At 48.2% G+C, this 25,543-nt stretch overlaps 1 protein-coding gene across 29 annotated transcripts in view; it reads right to left on the bottom strand.

Moving 5' to 3' along the window:
* RALGPS1 (Ral GEF with PH domain and SH3 binding motif 1) overlaps positions 1 to 25,543 on the bottom strand; it is a 308,501-nt gene that overhangs the window by 249,202 nt on the left and 33,756 nt on the right. For 2 of the 29 annotated variants that reach the window (XM_070518734.1, XM_070518726.1), the window contains exons 1-2: positions 21,460 to 21,735; positions 1,422 to 1,500 (exon numbers count right to left, since the gene is read on the bottom strand). The exons of 1 other annotated variant lie outside the window; for it this stretch is intronic. The gene's annotated coding sequence lies outside the window, so the exon portion shown is untranslated. Of the gene's footprint in view, positions 1 to 1,421; positions 1,501 to 20,962; positions 21,110 to 21,378; positions 21,869 to 25,543 lie in introns of those variants that run through there. 26 more of the 29 variants (XR_011506216.1, XM_070518735.1, XM_070518738.1 and 23 more) reach the window with 23 other exon arrangements.

The following is a 25,543-nucleotide window of genomic DNA, read 5'->3' on the forward strand; positions in this document are numbered from 1 at the left end:
CTTACCTTTAAACCAACAGCTATTTCCAGCATCCTCCTTCGCAGAACCATTCCCACTGAAGTGTAAGTTTTAGGGAACTTACTTCTTCTAAGCACTGTATGAATGACTTGTACTGTAGTTAATCATGCAATATCAAGGAAGAATGGGCCCCTGGCAGGAAAGCATCAGAAACTTCACCTCCCGCCTCTTTTGTGATAACAGGTTGACAGAAGGGTAAGGCTACCAGAAGAACTGAAAATATTGTAATATTCCAGCTTTTGACGTTTTTTGTGACTGCTCCTACCTGAACAGAATCTCCTAGGACTCTTCTAGGTAAAGGCTCCGTGCCTCTTTCCCTATTCTTTTATGTTATTTCAAGACCTGAGGGCCATGGCCACAAACCGGATGGATGCCGGGAGGCACAAAGAGATACCATGTTAGTTTCAGGCTAGTAACATTTGTTGAGCACTTACTGTGTATTAGGCACTAAGCGAGGCACAACACAGCATACAATAACGAGCAAGACTTATCAGAGCTTAAAAGAGCTTAAAATCTAATCAAAGAGATAAGGCAAGAGGTACTGGGTGCATCAAAAAAGCACAGTGCAATGCAGAATGTGGCCACGGCCACAAGAGGAGGCAAAACAAGCATATGAGGGTTTAAAACAAAGAGAGCTACAGTGAGCTGGGGAATGCAGAAAAGCATTCTTAGAACAAGTGCCAAACAGGGTGGGCAGAATCTCAGGGAGCAAGAACTGGGGGGCGGGGGAGCCTCCAGGGAGAGCAGGGCATGGCAGGGGGTTGACCAGTGGACTGTAGTCTCTTGAAGACAACGACCACGTCTTACTCATCTTCACGTTCTTCCACCCATCCTCCCACGGCCAAGCCTAACTCACAAAACGAGCTGCCCTTTCTGACGGGGGGTCTGAGGCAAGGACAGCTGAACGTGAGGAGCGGAGCTGAACTGGAAAAAGAGACAGGAGATGGGTTTGTGGGGAGGTGCAGGGACCTGACTGAGGTTGAGAGAAAGGAGGTCGCCCAAACAACCCCACCTGTTCGGGAGTCAGATACAGAACATTTGTCTTCTGACCAACGGGAGCAAAAGGATGACAGCACAACAGGGGAGCAACAAGAGGTTTTGCACAAGGAGGAGGCAGAGAGAGAAAGAAAGGAAAAAACCCTTGATGGGAGAACCAAGAGAGAAAATCCTAGAGCTTAATCTGACAAGGAGCCCCCAAAACACTCTCTGCACATGTGGCTCCCTAAGGATGCCTGATGTCCCCAAAGCCATGCCACAGCTCCTCAGCCCAGCAGGGACGAGGTCAGGGCTCCTGACCCCAACACCACCCGGCTCACCTGACCAGCCAGCACCTTTGGGTGCCCATGCAGCACGGCCCTCTGCTCTAGAGGGCACATGCCGCTAAGGCCAGTGAGCCGACTTACCAGGAACACAGGCTGGGCTTCATAATCGCAGGCCAACAGGAAAGACCATCCCAGCACGTCTCTTTCCAAACAGTAGCTGCTGTAAAAGCGGGGGAACAATTCAATTTACATCCACGTTCCATGTGGTAAGAACTCTTTTTCAAGGCTCAGCAAGATCAGACCAACTATGGTGCTACAAGATCTGATTTCAACCTGTTCTTTGAAATGCTATATACTTTTCTCTAAGATCAATATGTGATATCATCATTAGCCAATCAGGTAGCAAAGCTTGTCCTAAAATCACTGAAGTTAACACACTGCTTTGGTCACTACTCTCCTTTCCCATGGTGCTTTGGATACGTGCTGTGGTAAATCAGCATGCGAGGGTTTGCCTGGGGACCGAACCCAAAGGAAAGCACGGACTCCATGGAAGAATGTTCCGGCAGGCCCAAAGCAGTAGCTGAGCCTTAGGCACTGCCCAGCAAGAAAGGAACTCAGGAGTGTCTGTGAGCACATGGCTGTGGAAAAAAGAGCAGGTGGCAAGGGAGGGGCAGCATGGCTGGCCCCGACACAAGGGTAGCCTCTTGGCAGCCCGCTGGCACAGACAAGCACGCTGCACAGGGCGCCTGCAGAGGGCCCGTCGCTCGTTCGTTTTCTGTCCTCCAGAGCACCCTCTCTCTCCACCCCACACCTCACTTCACAGCTGCCACACCCAGGTGGGCGGCATCACGACCTCCTTCACTGAGGAAAGTTGGCCTCGGCTCCCTCGGGTCCCTCCTTTAACCTAAATGTTTCTGCATCTTCTCCTGGTCCTCGGCTCCCACCTGACAAAGAGGCATCCGCCTGAGACACCGGGCCAGTCACTGGCTGGGCTTGGGAGTCAGTCGCCCCTCTCTTGCAACCCCAGTCTCTTCTACTCTCTCGGTCCTTCCCTCTGCCTGAGAACCCCTTCCGTTCTCCCCAGCCTTCAAGAAAGCTTCGACCTTAACCTCCAGGCTGCTTCCCATCAGTCACCACTGACTTCCTCACTACCACGCTGTCTCACTACCACCCACTTGCTAACGCCCAGCCTGGCCACTGGGGTCACACTGCTCCCGCTTGGATCACCAAGACCCCCTAATCTTTGAGGCTAGTGGCCTAAGGCTCTCCTACGTCTTTGTAGCTTCTAACATGGTTCACCAGTCCCTCTTTCTGGAAACTCCCCTCTCAACCTCTAATAATGACTTTGTCGTTCTTTTCCTCCTCCCATCTCCTTAGCCTCTTTGGCCAACTCTGCTGGTTCCTTTCTTCTGCTGGTCTCCTTCCTTTTGTCCTCTCACCTTTCAGAGCTTCCTCTTAGGCCCTCCCCCGGGGCCCCTGCCCCCCACCTCCCTCTCCAGCTTCACCACTACCCTCCTCTGTCCCGCACTTCATGCTCCGGCAACAAGGAAACCAACCCAAACACAGAAGGCTGGCGGAACTGCTCAAGGCCCGCCCGCTCGCCGGCCTGCTGCCCGCAGCCACGCCTCTGCTCAGGCTGTCCCCTCCTTACCACCCTGAGCTGCAGCTCACCAACCTTTCTGATCCTTCACTACCAATAGTTAAAAAAAATTAAGCAAGCACCTCTAACATATGTATATTCACTGTAGGTTAAACGTATATTAAAATATATGTTCTAACATACCAACATGTTATGTACTTTATAATATAAATGTTCAAAGGAAGAGATAAAGATGAAATAATACGTTAAAATTATTTTATTTTATTCATCAATACAAATACTTTCATTCTCATTATTAGTAATATTTTTAGTGAGAGCACTGTGATTGATATGCTTCCTGTTTTCAGTGTTTTAAATAAACTTTTTATGGAAGTACAACACAATACAGAAAAGCGCACAGGTCAAAGAACTCCCACAAATGAACATCCCACGTAACCAGCGCCCCGAGAGGGCAAGAGAACACCGCGAGCCCCGAAACCCACTGTGCCCTCTATCACCCCGCCACCCACAAGTAACCACTCTGCGGATTTCCAACAGCACAGATTAGCTCTGTTTTTAAACTTTAATGAATGGGATCATACAGTATATATTTTTTATGTCTGAATGAACATTACGTTTGTGAAATTCATCCCTATTTTTTCACTGAACTGTTGTTTGTTAACTCTTACTGATCACAGTATCCACTGTGGGAGTTCACCACATGTCTGTCCATTCTGCTGATGGACGCTGGCCTTGTTTCCAGTCTGGGCCGTTACAGATGGTGCTGGTGTGAACATCCCTGAGCATGCCACTCGGTACACCATTGTCTGCCTTTCTGCTGGGCTGACACCGAGGAGCAGAACTGCTGGGTCGTAAGGCGAGTGTGTGTTCAGCTTTGGTAGATGATGGCAAACAGTTTTCCAAAGTGGCCAAACCATTTTACACTCCCACCAGCAGCATATGAGAGTTCTGGCTCCACATCCCTGGCAACATTTGATATGGTCTTTTTTTTTCATTTTAGCCATTCTGGTTGGTAAGATATCGCAAAGTAAGTACTACAATCCCTTTTAAAGATAAGAAGAGTGAGATTAGGTGCCTCTCTCAAGTTCACAAACCTAAGGTGAGTCAGAACAGGAACCCATGTTCCGACTCCAAATAGTACACTGCTCCTACTTGTAGCGAAATATTGTGTCCAACATAAACACCCTAACAAGAGGCTAAAGCACTAGTAAAAAGAACATGCTGGGATCGGCCCCGTGGCCGAATGGTTAAGTTAGCGTGCTCCGCTTCAGCGGCCCAGGGTTTCACCGGTTCGAATCCTGGGCGTGGACATGGCACCACTCATCACGCCATGCTGAGGTGGCGTCCCACATGCCACAACTAGAAGGACCCACAACTAAAAACATGCAACTATGTACTGGCGGGATTGGGGGAGAAAAAGCAGGAAAAAAAAAGAAGATTGGCAATAGTTGTTAGCTCAGGTGCCAATCTTTGAAAAAAACAAAAAATGCTGTGGACTATGCTGATCCCAACACACCATCATGACAAGAAAGAGACTAAAATGGGCTATCAACGCAGCTTCGAGACACACACAGAAAAATGTCTGGAAATATATGCCCCAAGTGTTAACAATGAGATGATGGCTGCTGATTGGTTTTTCGTCTATCCTTACTTTCTTATTTTCCTACAACTAACATTTAATAATGAGGGAAAAAAGCTGTTTTTTTAAACTGAGATATAATTTATGTACCATTAAATGTACCCTTTTGAACTGTAGAACTCGGCAGTTTTTAGCATATTCACTAAGTTGTGAAGCAACCATCAGGGCTATCTAATTCCAAAAACTTCTCACCATCCCAACAAGAAACCCTGTACCCATTAGCACTCACTCCCCATTCCCCCCGCTCCCTGGCAGCCACTAATCTACCTCCTGTCTCTACGGATTTGCTTCTTCTAGACATTTCACACGAATGAAATCATGCAGGTCCGTGGCCTTTTGTGTCTGGCTTCCTTTCAAGGTTCATCCATGTTGTAACATGAATTAGCACTTAATTCTTTTTTTGTGGTTGACTAATACTCCATTGCATGGATATACCACATTTTGTTTATCCATTCATCAGTTGATGGACGTTTGCAGTTGACAGTTGTTTCCATTTTTGGCCATTATGAATTACACAGCTACAAATATGCACGTACAAGTTTTTGTGTAAACACGTGTTTTCAACTCTCAAGGGTATATACCTAGGAGTAGAATTGCTAGGTCATATGGTAACTTGATGTTCAATATTTTGAGGAACTGCCAAAGCTGTTTTCCAAAGAAGCTGCACCCTTTACATTGCCAGCAGCAATGTGCCACCTGCAGAATGAAGGTGTCCAGCAAACCTCTCCAAGGCTTTGTGAAAAGACGGTGCCCAGAGGAATCAACATAAAAGTAGCCCCAGGTACACTGTAGACCTGCACAGCATTTTATGAGCTGGAAAACACACGTGCAGACATACTGGAGGGCATGAGAGCTGGCTTTCAAATCTTTCATCCTTCACACTTGTACAGTTCTTTAGAGCGCAGTGTGTTCACACGCACGATGTCTGGTTTGAGCTGGAATTTTATTCTGCTTTTTCTGTTAATTATGATTTAATGTTATATCTTCTTTCAATAATCATTTCATTTGTATTCTATTTTATAATCATAATCACAATTATTGAGAAATGATTTTATACTTGAATGGTTCCACTCTCACTGCCAATCCCTCTGCACTCTGACTTGCCCGTTCACGCGTCTTTCATTGTGATTCACTTCTCAGCTGCCAGAGCACGGCTCCCAGTGATTCTTCCTCAGGAATGGTGCGTGGGTGCAGTGAAAGCTACATACAAGGTAGGTCTTTGCACGACTGAAATGAATTTCTGTTACCCTCAAATGTTAACTAAACTTGGCTGAGGATAAAATCCTTGGGTCACAATCTTTTTCCCTCAAAACGTGCTCTGCTCCCTTCTGGCCCCCATGCTGTAGACAAGTCTGAGCCCAGTCTAATTTTTTTTTTATCTAAAAGTTTCTTCTGCCTGGATGCTAATGGCATCCTCTCTTTGTTCTTGAAATTAAAAAAATAAATTCACCTAGATATTGTAAGTGTTAGTTAATTTTTGCTAATGTTGCCAGGTTCAAGATAAGCCCTTGTAATTTAGAGATTCGGGTCCTTCTTCAGTTCAGGAAAATTGAGGATTCCTTCTATTTCACCTGTTCTGGTCTCCAGTCTCACCTATAACCCACATCTGGGTCTCCTCTGCTGCTCTCCTGTCCCTCCTGAGATTGGCAGTTTGTCCTCCTCCTGACTCCTTGACTTTCTGCAGTTTCATTAATTTTAAATGCCGGCATTATGTGATTTATCTCTTTAGGTTAAGTCTACAAGCCCCTTTTTCATCTCAGTCTGCTGACTCACTATCTCATCTTTCAGAGCATCCAGACCTTCTCCGAGAGGACAAAGAAGATGATGTTTGAAATTTACTTCAGTTCACAGAGTAAAGGTTTGGAAACTTTTCCCAAAGCCTGTTCGTCCTCTGTTCCTTACCTGCCTTTATGCTGCTGGATCTTTTCAGTGCGTCTTCTCTAGTGTTAGCCTTTCTACGTGTTCATTATTGAATGAGGACAGATGAGTCCTGGCCTGATATGTACCCAAAACAGTGTAGATGGATTCCCTCCGGTCCCCGCTCTATCTACTCTCACAGATTCAGAGCTTCCTGGACAGGGCTGCGGGCTGAGGGCCAGAACCACATCCACTACTCATCATCTGTGACCACTCTCCAGTAAACGCCTTCACTCCTCTTGCCTCAGTTTCCTCTTCCATAAAACTGCAAAGTTGAGCCAATCATTAAATGTCCTTTAGCTCTCCCCACACTTCTATAATACTCTTATACATCATATAGATTTAAAGTTTCATTAGTTTGGAATGAATTACCAAGGGTTCTGCTAAATAAATGTACAAACAAGTAATATTCTATTTCTTAAGAAAGACTCACCATACTTCATTTCAAATTAAGCCACAAATATTAAGCTTAGGAAATAAACTTCATTTGATTATGCACAAGAGAAAAGAGAATTCTGAATAATTTAGCAAGAGCTAGCAGCGTACACGCCCCCGGGAGGTACTAGCTGTGAGATGTGTATCAGAAAGCAGAACCTACCCGCAGCAACTAAGGTGAGCCTCGCTCTCCCTTTCAGCCCCCCCTGCACCCTGTCATTCCCAGGACCCTCAGTCTTGTCTAAACATTGAAAACCAGGCGGAAAGACTGTGATAACTGACCACGTCATCGCTGGCCTGCCTTTCCACAGCCCACAGACATTACGAGGGATGACACTGATCAAGAGCTTCCCGCGTGGCACACACTGTGGCAATGCACCCCACACACAGCATCCCATCTCACCCTGCCAGCCTCCTGCTGGGAGGCTCCATCCTCCACGGCCTCTGGCATGCCAGCATGTCTTGTAGGGTGTGCCCAGAATGCAAGGTCCTGACCACCCTTTACGGGGCTAACCTTGCGGGATGAGACAATGTCTCCCTCGGGCAGGAAGAGCAGGCTTGCTTACTGCCTGTGATAAAGAAGCAGGTTCCCAAGCTCAGCGTTTCTCAGCTGTGACACAAAAGCACAGGATCCATTTGGGCCCATGGTATCACCCCTGTGGGACTTGGGGGAATGGAAACTGACACACGTGCTGATGCTTCCGCTAGTGATAAAGTCCTCTGTCTCTGACTCAGGAGTTATATACAGATATCATATACACACACATACACACACACACACACACAAATATATAAAGCAGACGAGGAAGGCTCTCCTTCCTAATCCCCCTGCACTCAGATCTCTCTGCAATCCCTCTTCAGAGTTCAGTAGACACCTTCCCATCTTTAACTCTGTTTTTCATCCTTTAACTCAAACCCATCTGGAATCCATTGCAGTATAAGGTTAAGCCTGTCAATTCTTTTCAGCACTGAAATCCAAATCCCCCAACAACATAGTCAATAATCATTCCTTCCCTTGCTGCTGTGTAACTCCCGATGTCTCATGAGTTAAGTTCCTGTGTAAGTTAGCAACAAAGTCACTTCTGTTTCCTTCATCTATTTTCCTGCTTTTATGCAAGCATCATATAGGATTAATAAATTGTTGCTTTATAAAAAGTTCTAAAGGCTCAATCATTTACAGGCCATGTAAGACTGGGCTAATCTCAACCACTCCGAGCTCCACATCTGTGAAATGGGGCTAGTAATAGTGAGGCTGACCCCCAGCAGCCATCCTCCCCTTCTTCCCACGGCTTCCCTGAATATAGATTTCATTTTCTGGCTTCCCTTACTGCAAGGTGTGGCCATATGACCAAGATCAGGCCAATGGGATGCCAGAAGTGTCATGCGGAATTTCTGGAAAGTGGCCCTCAAAGGCTGGCATGCAGATGTGAAGACTAGAGTCAGCAGCCATTTCAGGCCATGAAGTGTCCTTGGACTCAGAAGCCATTCCCAAGATCGCCTCATGATTGAACAAGAAGATAGAAGGGCGCATGTAGGCTCCACACCTACTCTGAGCCGGTTACCTCCTGACTTCTCACACAAAAGAGAGAAACTTCTATCGTATTTACGTCTCTGGTATTTTGAGTTTTCTGTCACTTGTACCCCAACCTACAGAAACGGTTCCCTCATAAGGAGAGTGATAAAGGCTAACGAGACTGTGTATCACAAAACATATCCCTTTTTATATTCCCCCCAACAAAGGGTCTAGCACCAGTTTTACACATAATAGCAAACTCAAACATTTGTTGAAATGAGTAAGAATCTGGAAGAATGAAGGCAATTTCATTGCCTTACCAAAAAAAAAAAAATTTTTTTTACCAATTTATTCTTTCAGATGAACACCACTATTTTATCGCGCTTTATAAAATATCTCACTAGAACTGCATTAAATCTTTACCAACATCTGGAGATATAGTATGGTCACCTTCCCTGGAAAGAGCCAGAAATTGACTGACTGACTGACTGACTTTCGTCCTATCAGTCAAAACACATTTAATAAGAAGCTACTCTGTAACACAAGCCCGGCCATAAAAATGAGACTTTGGAGTTACCAAACAAACATGAGGTAAATAATCTCTAATGTCACCTCCCCGGGTGCCCACCAAAATACTCGCGGAGATAGAGAGGCGAAGAAAAATCTGTGACATCACTGAAGAGCAAGGCTAACACGCAACTTTGTCCTTATCGCCCGCTGTGGTTGATCCAGAATCCTCTGGCCTCTCTTCCTCACAGCCAGTGAGACTCCTTTGATCGAGCTTCCTGGGCCTGGTACTTTTTCATTTTCTATCATGTAATGTTTTCTGTGACTCTCCATTGTCATACTTATCTTCTTGGTGTTCCAATCTTTTCACCAGCTGACCTCGTTTTCCCTCCCATATGGTGATGTTCACATATCTGAACCTGTGATTGTTGAAATTCTTCTTTATTTCACACATTTGCTATATTGGTGGGGTTTAGTCCAGTGGAGACACCTGCAGAGGTACCCGACAATGATGGTATTGTCACCATCATCATCACCATCATTTATTGAACCATTACTCTGCAGCAGATAATTTCTAAGCACCTTACCCACTGAGTCCTTACAATTATTCTTTAAGGTAGAAATTGTTATCAAACCCATTTAAAGTGACAAAACTGAGGCCCAAAGAGGTTAGATAACTTAACCAAAGACACAAGGTCAATAAGAGCATCCTCACTGGCGATGGCAGGAGTCCTTGGGCAAAGACAGGATCTGAACCCAGCTCAGTTTGCGGAATCATTTCTTTCTGTTCCATCCACAAGAGCTGAACAGCATCTTATGTTCTATACTGGTATACATACTACCGTCTACCCATCTGTTCCCTTCGCTTTGCCTAAGCTTGGGTCTCTCAACAAACATTAATCCCTTTTCTTTTTCCTTTCCTGAGGGGCAAACGGCTTCATACTAGGGTGGTCGGCTGCGGTATGAAAGACAGTTACTTCCCTCAAGTCACCCCTGATCCTTTCTCACTACTCCTCAGCTGTGGCTTCAGCACCAGGGTCAGTGGCAGCCGGGTCTCTGCCTCTGTGCTACACTCAGAGGTCTCTGGGTTCAGGGTGATACGGACAAGAAGCATGTTTCATCACAGACGAGTCGCTCATTGGCTCCCTCAGACTAAAGGCTCTTCACGGGGTTCTGTAAACTGATCTCAGTCAGGCATTTTGGCCTACCAGGGGAATGGACTTCCGCTTTTGCCGATTTAGGACCATCCCTCCACAGCAGTCTGGGTAGATCTCACGTACTCTAACTCTGAGACCCATCCATAAGTTCTGGAAATTCTGCAGCAGGCTTTTCCCTGCTGCCAAAGCTCAGGATACACAGGGAACCAAGGATGCACTCCCAAGTCACAGGGCTCCCACGCCACATTAGTCCAGTCTGAATGGTTTTATCATCTTCCCAGAACTTCCTCCCACAGTTCTCATAGCTGCCTTTCCTAGGATCTAGACACACACCCTTCCCACTAAGGTTGCAGACCCATCCTGAACCCCAAAATGTTGGAAAGGGGCCCCAATTTTCCTGCTTCAGGAGCCAGAGATTTCTGTGCAAAGGACCAGCAGTAGAAGGCATGAGTGGACTGCTCGAGAAGGGAGCTGAGGGAGGCTGCAGGGTCCAAAGACTGTTGTCCAAAGGGCTTCCTCGGAGTCTTCTGCATGTGAAAGCAAAGAGAACTCAAACGACCTCTCTCCTGCGAGACCGGCTCTGATTAGTGAAAATAAGAGTGTCAGTGGGGGCACCAGAGCACTCGGCTTCAGGGGGCAGGGGCAGAGACCCTGCGGGGAGAGAGATGGAGGGGATGGCCCGCCCCCACCAGTTTCCACCCCGTCTTCCTAGGTGGCTCTCCTCACTGACCACTCCCCTTGCCCCTTCTGACTATTGCACAGTGTTCCACCCGCATGCTGGTGCTCCCCAGCAGTCCAGCCAGGATCCTCTGCTCACGACACATAGCCTTCCCAAATAATCCAACACCTCTCCTACCACTTCGGGGGCCAGCTATATGACCATGACCCCAAGTCCCTCTCCCTAGACCAGTGGGGCATAGGAACCATCTGTGAAAACTCTTCAACATACAAATGAGCAGCTCTCTCTCCCAAACACCACAGAGGATTCTGATGCTCCAGAGAGTGAGAAGCCCTGCTCTGGCGCAGACCCCTCCCTGAGCTCCAGACGAGCATGCCAGCTGCCGAATGCTGTCCCACAGGCACCCTAAACTCAAAACAGCCAAAACCGAATCCACTACATCCCCCTCCCAACTCAGCACTCCTTGCATGTTCCTTAGCTCTGTGTCTGGCCCAGCACCTCACATCACTAAAGTGAGAAACTCTGACATTGCCCTCCCTCTCATGCGCTAAATCTGCAAGGAGAGAGACCTCAGTCTCTCTGGAATGTGCCTTCTCCTCTCCATTCCCACGGCCAGATTCAGGTGCAACAGCCCCCTCACTCATCCAAACGCCAGTCTCCTCCCACAGCCTCAGCCATCCACCCCAGGGTTATAACTGATGGTGTTTCTCTCCTCCTATAACTCCAGATCGATTCTCCACTGACCACAGATTAACATCCAAACTCCTAAGCACTTCCTGCAAGTCCTTCCGAGTACGAACCCCAAACCAAACCACCTTTCTAACCTCACGTCCTGCCGGCTCCTCCTGCCTCCCTTCACCATGAGCCCCACACTCCAGCAACACCACACAGCTCACCATTCCTGAGGCACAGCCACTCTCTCCTGCTCCTGCTCCTCTGTACGGTCAGTTTCCTCTGCCTGTGCTCCTGTTCGCCTGAGAAACCGAACATCTATCTTTAAGATCCTGTGAGTTTGGTTCGGTCCCATGAGCTTCCATTTCCACTACTGACCACTCTGACACAGCACCATCGTCATTCTTTACTCCTGTCTGTCGGGTCTGTAGGCTCCTGAGGGCCAGGACTGCAGTGTCCAGCCCAGTCCCATGCTCAGGAAATGTTTGCTTCATGAATGAAAATCGCTAATCTGATAAGGGGCTCTTCTAGCCCCCAAGAAGCAAAGGAAGCAGCCAATCATTTTTTTTTTTTAAAGATTTTATTTTTCCCTTTTCTCCCCAAAGCCGCCTGGTACATAGTTGTGTATTTTTAGTCGTGGGTCCTTCTAGTTGTGGCATGTGGGATGCTGCCTCAGCATGGCCTGATGAGCAGTGCCATGTCTGCGCCCAGGATCCGAACCGGTGAAACCCCGGGCACCGAAGTGGAGTGCGCGAACTTAACCATTCGGCCATGGGGCCGGTCCTTCTGTTACTTCTTGAATTCACTACACCCTTACCCTAACTGGGACCATGACAGATGCAGTTGCCACCTCTTCGCCTGGCTAACTCCAACCCATCTTTCCTCTGGGAAGCTGACCCTCCTAGCCAGGTAAAACCATCCTATTTATGGTTTCTCAGCACCATGTACTTCTCTTTTGTAGCCTTCGTCAGTGCTGTAATTAATTTTTTGTATCCTTATTTGTCATTGTTTTTGTACTTATTTTTATACTTATTTAGACTTGCTCCTAGATTGTAAGCTAAAAGACAGTAAGGACCAGACTTGTCTCTTTCCTCTACTGTGGCCCCACACTCAGCATAATGCTAGCACTCAACAGGCCCTGAACAAGAACTGGATGGACGGATGGACGGACAGAGATAGACTGGCAGGCAGGTATGTCTGGAAGACAGGGAAGAACAAGGAATAGGCTGTCTTTGGTTATTGGTACAATACTTTAATATCATCCAGCTCTCTTTCTCTGACTCAGCCCTCTCAAAGCAATCTCAGACCTTAAAATTGGGGCTTTCCTACTGAAGAAAAGATGCGCACACACCAGAGACATTCCTACTTACTTGGAAAGCAGGGGTCAGAGCAAATGGACACACTTGGCATTCTGGCTTCATATCCAGCTATGACATCGTGCTGCTGTCTCCATTCGACAAGTATACTGGCTATATTGACAAAACTAGCTTCCAAGAATCTCTCAACCTGTAAGCCCCCTAAGACCATGAGGAAGCCCCTGAAGATCAATACATGTATTGCAACAGACCACAAGAGGCACTGTCCTTGCTCAACTAGCTTTCATCACTGGACACTGGAGCTGAGCACTAAGCCAGGTCTTAGTTCCTCTTCCCACGCAGTCATCCTGTAGATTCAACAAAGGACTTTGAAGCAGGTTTTCGTCAGAGATAAACGCTTCTTCATGGACGTGGTCTATGAGCAACGTTACATGTCCTGGAGGCAGTTGTTGAGAAACGGCAATACGCAAATGGATGTGCTAAAGTCCATGGGTTTTGCTGGGTGGGGAATCATACCTGAGTATGAAACCCTGGCAAAGTCCCCACCCTCATCTGGAAAGCGGGAAGAGTGGACTCAATGACCTCTAACCTTCGGGATGGGCTGACGCCGCATCTGATGAGCACAAAGGCCACAGCAGTGCTCACTGCAGAAGTGCCCTGTAGCAGGTTGTCATCCCAGATACATCAGAGAATCACGCTAAGGGAAGCAATCAGCATATTTTCAAAACAGCAAAAGGATGCTACATATCAGTAGGCAAGTAACTTCTAATCTTATCAAAAAGCTTCCCAGGGGCTGGCCCCGTGGCCGAGTGGTTAAGTTCGCGCGCTCCGCTGCAGGCGGCCCAGTGTTTCGTTGGTTCGAATCCTGGGCGCGGACACGGCACTGCTCATCAGACCACGCTGAGGCAGCGTCCCACATACCAAAACTAAAAGGACCCACAACGAAGAATATACAACTATGTACGGGGGGCTTTGGGGAGAAAAAGGAAAAAATAAAATCTTTAAAAAAAAAAAAAAAGCTTCCCAACAAGAATAATTCTAATCTTAATTATCAATCAATCAGCACATGCATCAATAATGACTACACTTTAGTCATTTTCAAGACAGATTAGGGTCTCCTGGTCCCTAGAATGAAACCAGACCTTAAACCCATCACTCCAAAGTAAACTCGACTCCTCAAATTCAATTATCAGGAAATTAAACTAAACCAAGAGAAACTATTACTAGTAGCTTTTTTCAATGAATCCATTTCCTAATCTCACCCGTGACTCCCCCAGTGTGTGTCAGAAACGATACCTTGCGGCAGCCTGAGGTGTGAAAAGACACTTGAGGAGCCCTCAGCTTCTCCCGTACCTATGTCTTGGGCAATTTGTTTAACCTCTCTGAGCTCCCATTTTCTCCTCTGTACCCACTCGGCAGAAGCAATCTAAGACTGAAAACACAGCTGTCAAGAGACTGTGGAAAGTGCTGAGGTACTTTATAATGAAGGGACCTCAGATCCAACAACCTTCTCATCTCAGAGATTCAGATCGGTCACTGGGCACTCACCATTTACTTCATTTGTTCATTCAACAAACACTTATGGAGCACCTACAATGTACCAGATGCTATGCCAGGCGCTGAGGACCCAGTGGTGAGCCGAGCAGCTGCAGTCCACGGTCTGATGGGACTGCATCAGGGGAGAGAGGCATAACCAACAATTACCCGGACACTGAAGAGCATCCCGTTATACCCCGCAGGTATGCCAACCACTCAGTCTTCTTTCTAAGAGAAATTAGAAGCCACCAAGGGTTTCTAGCAGAGGGAAAGACATACTCAGATCATTCCAGCTGTCCTGCACTAGCCCTGAGCTAGGCCCTGAATACGGTGGGAGGAACAAACGCCAACTCTTACTCTGCAAAGTCTAGTAGGAAAGTCACAAGGAAGTCATCGTTGGTCACGCTGTTATCACACGCTACAGCAGGGTGTAGTGGGAGCCCGGTGGGGACAGTCTATAAATGCTAGTGGACTGAAAGTGTTGGAGATACGGTGTCTAGAGGAAAAAACAAAAGAAAACACAGCTACAGAGAGGACACAAAATAAGAAATATCTTAAAATAGTGAAAATCACTAATTCCACACAAACTCTATTGCCACAAAAAGCCACACAATAAATTCTCCTGAATTTATTAACTTGTTTTCCATAAATATTGAATTATTCAGAAATGTATCAAAAGCACAGATTTCCCTTGACCTAGTTATTCAGCTTATACAAGAGTTGGTGAGAATGACTGCATCCAATAAACACAAATGTAATTGCATTCATTACTCTTTCTTTCATCTCTAATAAGATGATTTTCAAATAAACTTTTGACTGTTGAGGCCAAACAATGAAATTTTTCTCTGATTACTCAAGTAATTGTCTTAAACTTATAGTAAAAATATTTAAATTCTAAAGAGGGAAAATATAATGTTGCATTAGTTCATATTAACAACCGGTAATTTACGTGGAATCACAGAACAATGAAACAGAAAGACCTTGGGGAACCAGCCCTCAGTCCCTGGGCCAGCCTGAGACAGGGCCCACCCCGAGGGCGACATCCCCTCTCCCTCACCAGTACCTACTGCTTTCGTGCGAGCTGAGGCTTGCGTCTGCAGTCCCAACGCCGGCTGAGTTCTCCCTGTCACCCTGGGTGCTCCTACTAGTCGCCACCACCAGGTACATCTGAGTTTTAACACATTCCTTGTGTAAAACTGACATAACTTCCATAGGCAATAAATTAACACCCCCCAAAAGCATCCCAAAGCCCTCTAACCAGGGTTAAAAGAGAACATTATTCTAGCTCACGTTTACTGGTGCTTATGATGTGCAAGCACTCTGCTAAGCCCCATTCTGCGTCATCTCTGGGAAGCCTTGTAAGAGCCACACGGAGGTAGGCACTATCACACTTCCTGTATTGGTGAGGAATGGTCATGGAGAGCAGTGGTGAGTTGCCCGAAGCCACAAGGCTCGTGAGTGGTGGAGTCAGGACACAAACCTGCGGTGCCTGACTCCAGCATCTGGGCTTTAAGCACTGCCCTATCCACCTCTCCGATGCTCAGGAGGTGAATCCCCTGCAGAGAACACGATGGATTTGAAAGCTCTGCAGAAAAACCGGGAACAGCCTTTCTGCTCTGGGTCTTCATGGTCTACGCTCTCCTCAGTAAGTTCAGGTGAGACAAGCCTGACCTGCGCCTCCCCTTGGGGAAAAGTCGTGGAACTCATGGGTGAAGGTGATCAGGCAAAGAGGGCCCTCACGATGGTACTAGCCTGGAAACCACTTCTGAGAAGAGCTCATGCAAAAAAGAGAGACATAACGTTGTAGACAAACCCACAGCCCTGAGGTCAACAGGGTCCATGAGGAGCGTCCTGAGGACTCCTTGAGCACTTTGTGACTTTAGAGCTGGTTTCTCAGACACCACCTTCACCACCTGACTAGCACCATAAGCACTACACAGAGAATCAAGAGAAAACAGCCAGAGGTGCTTCTTGGTGCTCCCACAGCACCAAGGATAACTAAAATGGCAGTGAGCACTCAGTAAGCACCAGCTTCCTGTCAGGCACCATGCTAAACATTCCACTGAATCTTCAGCAACATTCCCAGCTGGGTAACACTGCTATTCCCAGTCTGCAGATCCGTAAACTGAGACTCAGAGCAGGGAAGACACTTGCCCAAGGTCACAGAGGTTGTGTGTCGAAGAACCAGGATTTGAACCCTGGTCTGCCTGGCTCCAGAGCCTGATTCTGCTTGGCCACTTCACTTGAGGTCCTCTGTCACAGCCACTCATCTTCTGGTCACCTTCTGTTTGTGTGTGACTCCACCAACCATCAGCTCCCCAAAGGCAGGACAGAGCTCCTTCGTCTCCACGTGCCCAGCATCCAGCAAAGGATTTAGCCCAAAGAAGGAGCCCAGCAAAGCTGGTGAATGAATGCCCAGACGAAGGAAGTGAAGCCTCCTTTCTTTTTAACAAAGTGACCCAAAAAATGCGCCAGGATGCTCTTCACAGAAGCCCACCCAACCGACTCTCCCGCACCCCTGGTCAAAATCTACAGACAACCTACTCAGCTCCCTCAGGCCTGCTCCAACACAACCCCACCCCAAGGGAAGGATGAGCAGCCACACTTCTGAGCAAGCAGGAGCAGCTCATTTTTAGACTTGTCCTTTTTTCTCTTCTCCATTTTGTCCTGGAGCATCTAGAGCAAATATTTATTTCCTCTCCCATCCCTAAGACTTTGTAGAATAAGTGTCACCAGCCATACTCAAAGCCTACATCTAGTATATGGCACAGGACATGCCTATCTCTGAGTCAGCACTCAAATACTGGGGAAGGAAGGAACAGAGTCCAGAGTCTAGGTTTCACCAGACATCTGATGACTTATCAATAAGAGTTTGCCAACATTTGGTAACATGACTTGTCTGAGCACAAGTCCATCACAATGTTCCCCAAGAGCTGACCCTGGAGACTCAGCAGCAAGGAAAGTAGGAGACTGTCCCTGTGCAGGGAGGAGACACAGGCAAAAGTGATGCCTGCAATCACCAGGCGCACGCTCCGATCAGGGTGTGCACACAATGAAAGTCAAGCAAAGGCAAACGGGAGTGGTCACTTGTGCCTAGGAGACTTGAGCAGCTCTCACAAAGGAGGGGAAAGCCGAGCTGGGAAATCATTCCCAAATCACCCAGGGAGAAGTCACTGTTTTCTGCCTCCCTGGTTACCAGAGGCTCACCTCCCCTTTTTGGTCTCCAACGTGGGGACCATCGTAGTGCTCTGTAATCAGTGACTTGTGTATCTATCTCCCTGCGCAGTATGTGAGCTTCTCGAGGGCCAGGACTTTTGGGCATCTCCAGGGCTTACTCTCAACTGCCCGGGAAATACCTGCTGACAAAGAATAGGAGAGCCCACTTTAGATTATTAGCAGCACAGCAGCGATCCCTTCCTGAGCATCTACTATGAGCTGCGATTGCTGTGAGTGCTCTGCATGCAGGATCTCATTTCCTCTACGCAAAACCTCAAAAGGCAGATTCTATTATCACATCCATTTTACAGATAAGGAAACCAAAATGTAGAAAGATTAGGTAAATTGTTCCAAGTCATACAGCCAGTAAGTGACGGAGCTGGACTTTGAATCACGGGCTGAATAGAAAATCAGTTTTCAATGACTAGTGAAGAAATCCTCTTCCTTTCTCTTTCTGTCATCTGCCTTGCATCCAGATACATGGGCTGCCCTTTAGTCTACTGTTCACTGGGATCAAAGCCATTTCTTTCCTAGATGAGAACAAGGAATGTCCCCTGTTATTCTTCTAAACAATGACTGCTAACCATTACTGAGTAAACATCGGGAGTGGCGGGGGGGAGTGGAGATCCAAAATTGTGCTTACAATATCAGTCAAAAACATTCATTAAGGAGGAACTGTATGTACCAATTGGAACATTTTCCAATGTTGGAGCAATTCCTAAAATAGATCAACTGAATAAATGAAGAAGCAAGAGTATGTCTAGAATGCTATTCTTTGTGTAAGAGAAAGAATATATAATAAACAACAAAATGGTACTAGTGCTTGCCTCTGGGGAGAAGGACTGGGAACTGGCACCTTGAGAGAAGACACTTTACAATTTGTTCCCCTCTGAACTACTTGCCTTTTAAAAAAAAAACCCATGTGTGATTTTTTTACTTCTTAAAAAGAAATAAGATAAAACACCATTTAAAGAAAATACTTATTGCCAGGTCTTTCCCAAATGCTCACATACATATGATTGCAGTCATGAAAAATTACGCATGTTTATGAACAAAAACTGGATGAACTTAATTCGTGGTGAAACAGGCCTGTGAAACAACCTTTGTCTTTCACGTTGACGTTCACTAACGTTGTTGCAATACTTTTTCTGCAATAAATAAAATACATTTGGAAGGTACAGATACAACATACATATAAGCAGCAGGGACGATGTGCCTCATCTTCTTCTTAAAGCCCCTCATCCGTCCCTTCAATAAGTATTTAACGAGCACCTACTACGTGCCAGGCAAAGTGCCAGACAGGTATTTTTCAAAAAAGAACTAAACCACAGGTCATTAGCTTCCTCCCTCCTGCCTTGCAGGGAAATACGACGGCATGCTAAGCAGAAGGCCAGACCAGGACCACTCTCGATGTCACCTGGTCTAACACCATCCTCACTCAGCCCAGAAAAGAGGGGCCTGGAAAGGGGAAGGGATTTGCTGAAGGTTAGATAAGAAGTGAAGGCATCAGAATTACCAGTCCTGCTCGCCTTACATGCTACATGCTATCCTGCTGTGTTGCAAGATGGGCAGGCAGGGAGGGGCAGGGCTGGACCCTAACACTTAGTGCCTAATATATCAGGTGCCTTCACATATCTTCTCTCATTTATTCTTCATAACAACCTCTTGAGGTGGGCATGGTTATCCTTGTTTTACAAATCAGGAAACCAAAGTTCTGAGAAGCTAAGAAGCTGGTGCACAAGGCTCCAAATGCACACCTGTCTGACTTCCAAGCCAGAGATTTTACCCTCCATACTGAAAAGGAAAATCAACTTAAAAAGGTGGACTGGGGCCACATCTCAGGGAGCCGCGGATGCAGTATTTTCATGGATGAAGTTTCTCTCTCAACCCGGATGTTGTCCCTCTAACAATAACAGTCAAAAAGCAGATCCCTCACTACCCAACACACATTCTAGCTCTTGTGTGCCACCAAGCTTGGGCTCTCCTTTTCACCCAAGGAGCAGGATGGTTATCCAGAAGGCAGCAATCTCCCAGAGCCATTTACATAGGATCTGCTGGGACAGACTGGGACAACTTACACAGGCTGCTTCTAGACCCTCTGAGTACCTGCCACACAAGCACTAGGGACCCATCCCTGAGATGCCATCCCTACAATGCCAATGGGTCACCACCACACCAACTAAGTGGTAGTGAGAGAGGCCAGCACCATGGTGGTCAGTCCCCAAAAGTCCCATAGCTTCTAAAGTGAAGAAAAATGCAGGCCAGTGTGGGCAAAGCCTCCTCCTGCTTCCTCTTCTGTTCATGCAACACAGGTAGGAGGAAATCACAGTTCTGATTGGTCAAACTACTAGTAAGCAGAGACCCTGAGCAATGAAAGGTCACACACGTGTATCAGACACTCTTGTGAATAGGAAGGAGTCCTATTCAGTCCTCACTTTCTTCCCTCTGCCCCTGTTGGAACCTGATGAAATTCTGGTATTCTTCTCTGTTTGGTATCTTCCTTCTTAAATGTGGTAAAATCAGGGTTCATACTTGCATGGCGACGGGGAATTCCATAAGGCCCAAGCCTAAGCCTCATGCTCCAGTTCAGAGTCCTCTCTGGGGTTGGGGTCTAAAGGTCAGCAGACAATTAAATGTTCCTCTGCTTTCTATCTGCCAGTGCTCCCTGCCACACTCCCTCAGAGGCCTCACAGGGAGGAGCAGTCATGATCCCAGACAGGAATGAGTATTTAGGGACTCCCCTCCACAAACCTCATCCCAAACTTGAACGAGAAAATGGTCTACTGATTAGAAATCCCCTGCCCTTTAGACCCCCAGTTCCCGAATCCAACCTGCCATGGGCACAGAAGAGAAAAACTCGTAACTTTACCCAATGATGTGCTCAGTAAGCACTGTTCCATCCTATCCTCACAAGGCCCCTGGGAGGCACGCGAGGGAGGCACCATGACGCTCACTTTGCAAAGGAGGAAACAAGGCTCCAAGAGGCAAAAGACCCTCCCAGGAGACACAGAGGCAAAAGCTGCTGAACCCTCGTTCCTGTTCTTCCCTCTCACAGGGCTGCCATTTCAGTCTTTTGGAGACTACCACTGTTAAGATTTGCAGCAGCAGCATCCGGTACCGGGAGCCAGCAAGCCAGGACCCTTCCAGCTTCGCACCACTCTTCAAACACACACATTTCACAACAGCTGATCATTGAGGAAAGCCAATCTAGGCAGGCCCCCTGCAACCGCACCAGGAAAAGCCCCTGAGACGTGAAAAACGGTGCGCCCCACTTAAGGGCCGGCGTGGCACAGGGAGAGCCGCCGGCCTCGTAGCCAGGGCAGCTGAGACCCAAGTCCGACTCAGGAGAGGCACAGGAAGGCCTGGCTGGTCCTTCCGGCCCAGCGGCAACCCTCGAAGCCTCCAGAATCCTCAGAGAGCCCAAAGCTCCTGCTCCCACCCAAACCCCCCTGGACAGCGGAGAGGGCAGCACTCCCTTCCCCAGCGACCACTCACCCTCTGCCTGCTCCTCACCTGGAGCTCCGCTTCCGGACCTGCAACCACTCGGGCCCCGCCCACCGGCCCTGCAGGTCTCCCTGGCCCCGCCCCTTGCACCTGTGGTTTCCTCAGGCCGGGCCTCTCCAGCCCCTTCGGCCTCACCTCGCAACCCCCTCCCACCGGCAAACCTGTGGTCCCACCGGACCCCGCCCCCTGCACCTGCAGTCACTCGGCACCCCCCAACTGCCTCCAGCCCCGCCCCCCGCACCTGCGGCCTTTGCCCCGCTCCAGACCCACCCCCGCCGGACCCGCGCACCTTCGGCCCGGCCCCCGCGCCTGTAAACCCGCCCGACACAACCTCCGCCCCCCGGCCCCGCCTCCCGCCCGAGGCCCCTCCCAGGCCCAGCGGCCCCTCCGGGTCCCGCCCCCCGCACCTGCAGCTCCCTCGGCCCGGCGCTCCGGACCCGGCCCCGCCCCGCCCCGCCCCGCCCCGCCCCGCGGGCCGCTCCTCTCACCGCCCGCTCTCGCCGCTGCCGCCGCAGTCCCGGCCGGTCACCTTGACGCTGGCCGCAGTGGCTGCCGCCGCCTCCTCATGGCCCTGGGAGCGGCTCAGGCGGCAGCGGCGCCTTCGCTTGGAGGCCGGGGCCAAGCCGAGCCGGGCCGGGGCCGGGCCGGGCGCAGCTGGAGCGCGGGGCGACGCGGGAGCGGAGCCGATGCCCAGCCGCAGTAGGAACCGTCCGCTCCTGGGCCTGAGCGGCGGGCCGCCCAGCCAATCGGCGCGCGGCGCCAGACCAGCTCCCCCAACCAGTTCGTCGCAGAGGCGGAGACACGCAAATAGACCGGCTGGGCGCGCCAGTGCGCAGCCGCTGCAGCCCCGGTCCTCCCTGGCCTCGGCCTCAGCTCCAGCCCGCAGACGCACTCTCAGCCTGCAAGGATGCTCCGCTGCCCGCGCACCCGCATCAGCGCCCCGCCACGCCCATCTCCTTCCTAGAAATAGCAGTGCATCGCGCTCCCTGTACATCCTTCCAGGCCTCACACAGTATTCCTTTGAAATCCCTACCTAGGATTTATCGTTTTCACCAAAAAATGTTTTTGTCAGACATCACCTTAATACCCATTCTTTACAATTCAGAGGTAGGCGCAGAACGTCAGAGCCAGAAGAAACCTCGGAGAGCCTCGGGTCCAACCCATTTATTTTACAGCTGGGCAAAATTAGGCCCCACGAGATGAAGGGACTTGCCGAAGACCACACAATTGCAAAGGTGGAAATGAGCCTGTCTGCTTGTCACTGCTACCAGATCCTTGACTCTGTGCCAGGCACGATGGGGTGAGCAGAAAGGTTATTTGATTAAAGTCTCTGAGATAATACGTTGCAAAGACAGTCGAAGCCAGGTCTGTGAAGCCCTGAAAGTGCAACCATCGAAGGGAGGCCCTATGACCTGCCTTAACTCTGAATGATTCTTGGGCACATAGACAAATAGAACGTCATTTTGACAATTTTCAAATTCATTTTGCAGGAACGTCGGAGTATGGAAAGATTCGGTTACTGTTCTTCCCAAAGCTTGAGGAAGAATAAAAGAGAGAATCAGACAGAAAGAAATAGAGTCAGTGGAAATTAAACCATTTCTAAGTCTTCAGGGATCTCTGAGGGAAATTGCTGCCATTTTGCTTTAAGAAAAGAGTAACCATCAAAGAAGATACTTAACTCTTTTACTTAAAGAGGACAAGAGACCATGTAATGCAATGGTTCCTCTCAGACCCTCTGGATTCAGAAATGCACAGGGTGAGGGTTGAGTGCAAAAGCTGGGGAGACAGCTGCCTGAGTCCAAACTCTGGTTCTGCCACCAGCAAGCTGTGTCCAGGTGAGCAAGTTACTTAACATCTCTGTCCCGCAGTTTCTTTATTGAAAAAGGAGTGTACTAAAAATAGCGCTCTCTTCAGAAAGGCTGTTGGGAAGAGTAAATGAAATAATACATGGAAGAGGGCCTGGCACTTAACAGGAGCTCAGTAAACATTAGCTACTGTTTTTCTGCCCTGTGTGACTTAGGGCAAGCAAAGGAGTTTTGCACAGCGCTTGCAATAAATGCTTGCTAATGGCATCTATTATTTTTGTTATGCTTATACATAGCTTCTAAGTTTTTTTCAAGAAACATATTGTTTTATAATATATCAAAAAATTATTGTAAACCCAATTTTCAAATGAGAAAAGGATCTGAATAGACAGTTCTTCAAAGAAGATGTGCAAATGATCACTTAAAACGTGAAAAGAATCTCACTATCATTAGCCATCAGGGAAATGCAGATGAAAACCACAATGCAATACCACCTCACGCTCATTAGGATGGCTATAAGAAATAAGATGGACAATAACAAGAGGTGGTGAGGAGGTGGGGAAATTGGAACCCTCATACACTGCTGGTGGGAAGGTAAAATGGTGCAGCCGCTTTGGGAGGTGCAGGCTGGCAGTACCTGTAAAGGTTAAACATATAGTTACCATATGACCCAGTAATGCCACCCCCAGGTATACACCCAAGAGAAATGAAAACGTGTGTCCATACAAGCTCTTGTACACAAATGTTCATAGCAGTATTATTGATAATATCCAAAAAGTGGAAATAACCCGAATGTCCATCAGCCACTGAATGAATAAAGTGTGGTATATTCATACAATGGAATATAAAAAGAAAGGAAGTACTGATCCATGCTACAACACAGATGAACCTTGAAAACATGCTAAGTGAAAGAAGCCAGGACACATATGATCCCATTTCTATGAAATGTCCAGAATCGGCAAACTGATAGAGACAGAGAGTAGATGAGTAGTTGTCTAGGGCTGGGGGGATGGGAGAGTTGTCTAGGGCTAGGATGTGGAGTTTCTTTCTGAGATGATGAAAATATTCTAAAATTAATTGTGGTGATGATTGTACAACTTGGAATATACTAAAAGCCATTGAATTGTACACCTTTAATGGGTGAATTATATAGTGTATGAATTATATCTCAATAAAGCCATTTAAAAAAAGACATCGTAAAGTCTGATCCCTCATGTCACTCCCATGCTCAAACGTTGTGTAACAGGATGTGGAGAGGGTCCCAGCTGTGTCTACTAGGGTTCAGATCACCCACTGTGAAAGTGTGATGTGCTGGCGGAGTAGACCAGCTGTCAGCATCTCATGTGTTTGAGTCACTCTCAGTGAGGGCAAGGAACTTCTGAACCACAGGAGAAAAGGAGGGTTAGAGAAGTCACCAAGGGGGCTCTGCACCCAGGCCAGGTGCCTCTGCACAGGCTTGTACTTCATGGAGAGCCAAGCTTTGCGACAGTTCAAGGAGCTGTTTTCATTAGAGGTGCTGATGAACCAGGAAGCTGTGGTATACAGACTTCGAGGGTGGCCCCACAATGCACACCTCTTGTGGTACCTGGCCTTGTGGATCCCCTTCCCTCAGCATGGACAGGATCTGGACTGCTTCTAACCAGTAGAGGAAGGCAAGGATTTTAGAATGTATGTGATTATGTTACATAAGATGGTAACCCATCTTGCTAGGAGATTCTCTCTGCTGGCTTTGAAGAAGCAAGCTGCCCTGTAGTGAGCTGCCCTGTGGAGAAGGTCACTCACCGGCTACCAGCAAGAAACTGGGGCCCTCAGTCCAGCAGCCTGCAAGGAGCTGAATTATGCCAACAATCACATGAGGTCAAAAGTGGATCCTTCCCCTGTCAAGCCTCAGATGAAACTGCAGCCCTACGAATGCTTGCTTTTTTTTTTTTTTTTGAGGAAGATTGGCCCTGAGCTAACATCTGGTGCCAATCTTCCTCTTTTTGCTGAGGAAGACTGGCCCTGAGCGCACATCCATGCCCATCTTCTTCCACTTTATATGTGGGACGCCTACCACAGCACGGCATGCCAAGCGGTGCCATGGCCACACCCGGGATCCGAACCGGCAAACCCCGGGCCACCAAAGTGGAACGTGTGCACTTAACCACTGTGTCACTGGGCCGGCCCCCCTACCAACACCTTGATTACAGCCTTGCCAGACCCTGAGTCAGAAGGCCCAGCTAAGCTGTGCCAGACTCCTGACCCACAGAAACTTGGAGGTAATCAGTGTGGGTTGTTTTAAGATGCTACGTCTGGGATAAAATTGTTAAGCAGCAATAGATAACTAATACAGAGGCACAACCCGCCCTGCCCTGGTGCTGAGAGGCAGCTGCTGTGCAGAGGCCAGCAAGCACCCGGGTGCGACAAGGATTCTGGAATGCAGTGCTCCTCCACATGCTGGGGGCATCAGGAGACACTGGAGAGGGTATAGAAAAGAACACCATCCTCGGGGGTACAGATAGCAGTGGCAAAGGTGAGGGACCCCCAAGGGGAAGCAGCCATCAACATGGGCAGCAGGGGGACACTGGAGAAGAGGAGTTAAGAATGAAGTTTTCAATTCAATTAGTTCTAGGAAATAATGCCGGCTTGACTGCTTCCCAGCTCTGTGGCCCTGAACAAGTGGCCAAACCTCTCTAAGCCTCAGTTTTCTCACTTATTAGAAGATAGTGTTCAGAGTACCTACCTTGTAGGGTTCTCCTGAGGAAAAGTGCGTTAATCCTCTCGTAGC

This window comes from Equus asinus, chromosome 10 (genome assembly GCF_041296235.1).
Source record: "Equus asinus isolate D_3611 breed Donkey chromosome 10, EquAss-T2T_v2, whole genome shotgun sequence".
NCBI lineage: Eukaryota > Metazoa > Chordata > Mammalia > Perissodactyla > Equidae > Equus > Equus asinus.